This window comes from Delphinus delphis, chromosome 13 (assembly GCF_949987515.2).
Source record: "Delphinus delphis chromosome 13, mDelDel1.2, whole genome shotgun sequence".
Classification (NCBI taxonomy): domain Eukaryota; kingdom Metazoa; phylum Chordata; class Mammalia; order Artiodactyla; family Delphinidae; genus Delphinus; species Delphinus delphis.
Window position 1 is genome coordinate 88,071,037 of NC_082695.1, and position 6,745 is coordinate 88,077,781.

Consider the following 6,745-nt stretch of genomic DNA (forward strand, 5'->3'; position numbering starts at 1 on the left):
GGATGTAATATTATTTCTGAATGGCGTTCCTTGATTATTCTAATGGAGAAAGTGGAATTTGAGGTTACGGTCATTGATGGTGGACGTATATTCGTGGTGTTTCTCCAAGGAAAGTCACTGGGTTCTGAGAGCTTAGATCTATTAAGCCATATCTAAGCGTGTCTTGATTGGTCTCGAAATTTTCATGTTTCACCTTTTTCTAAAATAAAAGTGCAGCCTCCTAACTGTGGATTTTTTTTTTTAATTTACGTCTTTGATGGAAGAAGATGTAATAGAAAATGCTTAATTATTCGAGACTATTGGCCGTGTCCAAAAACGACTACACTCTGAATTACCATCCCCTTGTCGGCATTGAGGGAAAATAACGGCTCTTCAGGTCCCTTGAAAACTAAATCGCTGTGCCTCTAGTGACAATTTGGGAGGGAGGTGCAGGGAGCACAGTGTGGCCGCTGTCGGCACCCTGCGCCTGTGAGTTCCAGATGGAGGACGCCCTTCACTTGAAAAGAAGCTTTACCTTGCCGATAACATTTGAGAAGACTTAAAACTTTAAATCATTTAATAGCTCCTGGATTACAAGATATACAATCCATTTCTTCTTTTTAAAAAATAGCTACTGATACCTGGAAGCCACAGGAAACTTCACCTGGGAAATGCTGGGTGATTTTGAAGGCGCGATAAGGTACTAACCACTAAACTAACTGCCCAGCCTCCCGGCAGGTATCGTATAATCATAAGCCTTAGGAATTAAACCCTGTTGATTGCCGAGCTAGAGAGAAATCATGAGATACAAACCTCAGATAGTAAAGTGACTTTTTTTTACATATGGTAAGGAAATAGCGAAGATTTCTACAATCATTTAAAGTAATTAATATAAGTTAAGATGCAAGGGAAAACAAAAGAGATTTACTTCTTATTTCAAAAACGTTTCCAACATAAAAGCAGAGGTGTTCGGGCTTCACGATGTCTTTCTGACATCAGTTCTGGCTGCTCAGACCGTATGTCAAAGAATCATAAACGCCAACAACCCCTAAAAATTACTTGTTTAAATATATATCTATTCTGAGTTCATTACAGGAACCATTGACATTTCAGACTAATTAAAAAGGATCGCTTAAGGGCTAAGAAGCAATTGTTTTTAAACGCTCACTGTTTAATTTTGTCCCCGTGGAAGCTTGAAGGCAGCCTGGGTTCCCTGCCTGCCTTTCCTCTGTGCTTGGCAGACAGCGCCCAGCTCCTGCTTCGGCTTTAAGGAGCTGCAGCAAACATCAGGGGTGTTTCTTTATTACCGGGCTGCACGGACGTTTCCAGCCCAACCGCCTTCAACTCACTGTATTTATTTTGGCCGTCTGTCTAAACCGCGCAAGTCCAAACCCCTCATTTCTTTCCTCTGGTGCATGCTTGCAGTGGATAATAATGTCACATACGTGTAATTCTGTGTCCTGCCTGTCACCTTGCGAGCATGCCTGCCAACCTGTGGGCCTCGGAGCTCAGTCTTTGTGTTTAAAATCCTGTGCTCATTTGCTAATTACCGGCACTGAGGCACTCGTTCATTCCTTCAAGAAGTTTTTTAGGGACACAGTGCTTCTTTGAAAAACAGAGGCTGTGAAACGTTTCTATCAGCAGCAGGTCTCTTGGCCGATTTTTAGCTACAGGAAGAATTCATCTACAAGATATTCAATACAAAACTAGGAAAAAAATTAAGTCCCCCTTTTCTTTTGCACTTAAGTGGGAAATACTGCGTATTGTTTCAGCATTTTTTATGAAGGGAAAACTTTAAAATGAAATCACCATAGAAACATTGTCCTGCCGTTCTCCTGTCCACAGTTTTGTGCCAAGTCACCAGGCGTGAGCGTGTGGGCATCGCCCCGAGTGGCCCAGGTTGGCTGCTCCGCAGTGAGGCTCGGGCAGGGGACAGGTGGGGACAGGGCCAGGCTGCCCCCTTGCCTGGCTGTGCCCTGTGAAAGCTGCAGCCTTCCCTCCTCACTCTGCTTCCTGATCTGTAACAACGGGGGAGAATTTGATCCTTAAAATTTCCTCTTCTAAGAGCCGTTGTTTTTTTTTTTTTTGAAAGAACTACTACTAATGTACATCTTTCTTCCCCCCCCCCGCCAAAATTCACTAGACAGACTAATTGACGGTATTTGTACAGAGAGAAAATACAAATGATTACCTAAGAATATAAATATTGAAAAATCTATTACAAATGACTTTGCTAAAGAAAATATGTGGAATCATATTTGGACCATGAAAAATGTGTTGGTATCTTTGATTTTTTTTATCATTAAATTTATTGAAGCTTTTTAAAATGCAACTATATTTAAGGTAAAATAAAGTCAATCTCTGTGAACATTATGCTGACTGCACTTTCTATCAGAAAAGAGACTTTTTTTAATGGTTTGGTTTTTGTCCTGTGCACTGTACACCTCACGTGCAGCGCCTCATTGAGGTAATTAATATACGTCTATCTATACATCAATATATTCAAAAGAGGATGCAGTTAAAAGCAGGTGTTGTCTCTCGTTCTTTTAGCGAAAGATTGAGAACCTAACTATTAACATCGGGTGTGCTGCCCTGATTTATAACCGCATCGGCGGTCTGTGGTCTGACTTCTTTGGAAGCCTTAGAGATTGTACTTGGGGGCCTCTACCTCACCCCCTTATGGCTGACTTCAGGGTTGCACTGAGCGCCGCACCCAAGCCAGTGGGAGATGACCAGAAAGTTGGCAAGGCAGGAAAGAGAGGAAAGGGGTGTCATCGATGTAAGAGTACATTCGTGTTCTGTTCTATCAAAGGTTCTCTACGCCACTAAATGGAAAACATGATTCGTAAGCCCGCCCTGAAGTAAAGGGATCTGTGCGTATCCATGTGAATCACTCACTGTATCTGATTCAAACGTGGAAATAAACGTCTGACTACCGTAGTCCCAAATGTGCTTATTTGTGAACACGGGAATTTTGCAAATTCCCCCAAACACTTTCTAAGCTGGTCTGTTGTGCATATTTTTAAATCACAGTATTATCTATAAATTAGGAAAGTTGCAGAAGTGTGAGTTCCTTCACGTTCCATCTGGTACTTTCAGTGCTCTCTGATTCCATTTATTAATTTTCTTTCTGGCTTAACCTCCAGGACACCTGAATTTTCATAACTTTTTACAAGTAGAGACACAAATATTTAAATGACCAAAGTTGTCACATTTCTTTTATAACTGGCGTATCTCTTGATTATATACATGTTATAAAGCATTTCTGTTTCATTTTACTTTTTCTATTTACGGTGTCAAGGACAGCTTAGGAAGAGCTCTCGTTATGACCTAAACTTACCCAGAGGAAGAAATATGTCACACCTGCCCACAAACACCACCGCCGAGGAAAAACAGGCAGGCTTAGAAAAACTATTTTCCACCCTTCGGATGGTGAAAGTTTTAGGGATACGCAGTAGGAAAAGCATATAGAAACTTCCCCGCGCATTCAAATAATTGAGAGGTAAGTTAGATTTTTGAATTCGTTTTCCTTGACTAATAAGCCTAGAGTTGTTTGGGTTTTTTCCCCCTAGGAAATCGGCTGGTCTAGGAGCAGTTCTTGGGGTAATGACTGTGCTTGAGAGCAAGAAGCACGAACACCTCCTTTAGGTTTTGTCTTTCGGCATTTCCATCCTTTATTTGGTTTCTTGTTTGGGGCTGTTTGTTCTGCTCTGTTTCTGATGTTTAGTAACAGAGCTTTAGGTGCTGCCCCTAAATGCAGAGGCGGTACGGGTAGGGCTTTGGGGTCACTGAGAAAAGGGTTTTGGAGCCCAGATGTTTCCTATTTGGGACTTTAAAAAATTGTAGGTAATTGAAAAGAGGTAGGTGCTGTGAAGGCATTCTCTTCTAAAGGTGAACAATTCTCTTACGTGCCATCGTCTGCAGACACTTGGGCTGAATAAGTCACCCAGCCAGTGGATAATTGCACCCCAAAATGACTATAGCTCTTTATTTACTACATATGGAGAAAAGACCACCAACTTATAAAAGAAGCCAGTCTTGAAACTGTACCAGCAGTGGAAAAAAACACTAACAGAGACATAAAGAATATAACACTCACCAACATCTCCGAGAGTTTTATAGCTGCATTAACCTCATAGATTTTCAATCAAGAGCTATAGGCGATTTAGGAAAATGAAGTTGATCAATAAATATTGGTAAATGATTAGCTTTTCCTGAGGACAACTGCACATTTTTCATAACCTCAGGACATTTTATAGGACTTGAACAAATCCTGGCGTATTGTTTAAGGTAATGAGTCTCCCAACTCATTTGTTACAATGAACTACTTCCTCATCCGCTGAGAGACCCTTCCTTCATGTTTCTCCCTTTGCATTGCCGTCCCTTATCCAGAGTTTATCTCCTGGTTTCTTGTTCCTGTTTTTTCAATTTATGTTTTAACCTTGATTGTGCCACTTTTGTCAACTGTTTTGCTGGGAAACAGTAGGAGATCAAGTTATAAATTAAAAATCATAATTCGGGGGAGTTCCCTGGTGGTCCAATGGTTAGGATTCAGCACTTACACTGCCGTGGCCCGGGTTCAATCCCTGGTCGGGGAACTGAGATCCCACAAGCCACGCAGTGCGGCCAAAAACTAAATAAAAATGAAAATAAAAATCATAACTTGGTTATTTTCAAGGCTGGTCCCTGAGGCTAAGCTCTGAGCCCGGTCATCTTTCTCTTCCACTGGGCTGAGTTACTCAGTTTTAGAAATATAGACTCTGTCTTCGAAGACATGAAAATCGTGGCTGGACTTGGTTATTAACTGAAGACAAATTCAAAGTTTCCTCCCAAGTCCTGAAAAGGGAAACTCGGAGATGAGTTAGCGTCCTGACACCCTCCCTTGTCTGCGGGCTTCACTTTGGCTCAAACAAAGCATCCTCTGTGGTGCTGAGGACTTAACCTGGTGAGCCCCGTGGAGCCAGCTGAGAAATGCGTCTGCACGTCTCTGCAGGGAGGGGGTGAGAGATAGACAGAGGCCCGTGCGCCGCAGGGCCCATGCGTCTGCTGCCTGGAGACCCAGCCTCTTGCTCCCCCAGGACTGATATGATCCTGAAGACGACAGTGAACCGTGACCCAGTAGTTCATTTTGCCTTTCTTGTGTGGTTGATGGTATCCCACTTGATTCGCTTTGGGTGCATGCAGGGAATAAGTGTAGGCTATTTAAAATTATACGTGCATTAAAATAGTACTTGTAATCGCAGGAAAAAAAGTACCGCTATACGCCAAATCAAGCCTTAGTGAATGAACTACAAAGAGAACGTAAGTACAAGATCTTGAAGAAAAATGGCATTGCCTGGCCCTTGATAAAGCTCACTTTTTAAAATATTCTTAAACCCCGATGTTCATCTCAGTCAGTGATAAGGACTAATTTAAGTTGTTTTGATCTTCACTATTTTGTAGAAATTTCTACTTTATTGATAATCTGTATGTGCCTGAGAAAGCAGCCCTTTAAGAATCTACTTTCTAAGGACATGCACTTAATTCTGCTTAGCAAATACCTGTTTGTCCAGAATAACAAGTTGAGCTTTTTGAGCAGAAAATAAAGCTGAGCTTAATTATTTTATTGCTGCACACTCCCTGAGGTGAGGGAACGCGAGTTTCTCTAAACTTCGTGGGCAGAGAAAACAGTCGGCGTATGTTTGCAAGGGCAGCTTGGTTGTTATGTTGGAAAATATTGTGTCTCACATGCACTTTAAAATTGCGTATTCGGGGCTTCCCTGGTGGCGCAGTGGTTGAGTCCGCCTGCCGATGCGGGGGACACGGGTTCGTGCCCCGGTCCGGGAGGATCCCACATGCCGCGGAGCGGCTGGGCCCGTGAGTCATGGCCGCTGAGCCTGCGCGTCCGGAGCCTGTGCTCCGCAACGGGAGAGGCCGCAACAGTGAGAGGCCCGCGTACCGCAAAAAAATAAAAATTAAAGAAATCGCATATTCGGTATGATTTGTATTTACCCTGCTTTTGTAATTAAAGAGATGGGAGCTTTTCTTCGGGTGCGTGGGAATTACGTTAGCAGGGCGTTGGGTGTGAATACAGCCTCCTCTTGCTTCCAGACGAGGCCCTGTTACACAGACGTGTAGGAACCTTCTTTTTCCCCAGCAGTGACATCACGTCCCCACCTGCTGCTTCTCTAGGAGCTGCTGGGGGTTACTTTCCATCCGTGCGCTTACTGTAGCCCGGGATCTTTAAGGTAGAGTCTGTTTCCTTTAGAAAAGTGAAACCAATCTTGAAACACTGCAACCTTTCTAAACATATAAAGTACAACGCTTTCCAAAATTAACAATAAAATGGGATGCAACACAAGTCCTCTGGCCCTTGGACGCAAGGATGCCCCCGGGTACCTGACCCTGCAGGGATGGAGCTGGAGCGCGGGTGCCCTCCTGGCTTCCGGCGGCTCCGCTCTGCCCCGCACTCCCGTGCCACGGTCCTGGCCGGGGGAGACCATCCTCACGGCTCCTCCAAGAATCCCCCGCGCCCCGGGTTCTGCCCCCAAAGCGCTGTGTCGTCGTCGGGCGTCGGCCCCTGTGGACGGGCCGGGCCCGCCCCTGCGGGAAGAGCCCAGGCAGCCCGAGCGTCCCCAGCTGCGGGGTCGCACAGACTTGCCTTGTGTGGGCATTCGGGGCGCCCTCAGCGCCCGTCCCCGGGTGCGCACGGCGCGTTAGAACTCGGGACAGCCGAGGGTGGTGGGCAGGGCGGCCCTGAACGCGCAGGAAGCCGCACACTCACCAG

At 44.7% G+C, this 6,745-nt stretch overlaps 1 non-coding gene across 1 annotated transcript; it reads left to right on the forward strand.

Annotated features, from left to right (window-relative positions):
• The first annotated feature begins 4,505 nt into the window (after positions 1-4,505).
• On the forward strand, positions 4,506-4,577 carry TRNAV-UAC (transfer RNA valine (anticodon UAC)). Its single transcript has one exon. It is a non-coding gene; the product is annotated as a tRNA-Val (tRNA).
• Positions 4,578-6,745: the final 2,168 nt, after the last annotated feature.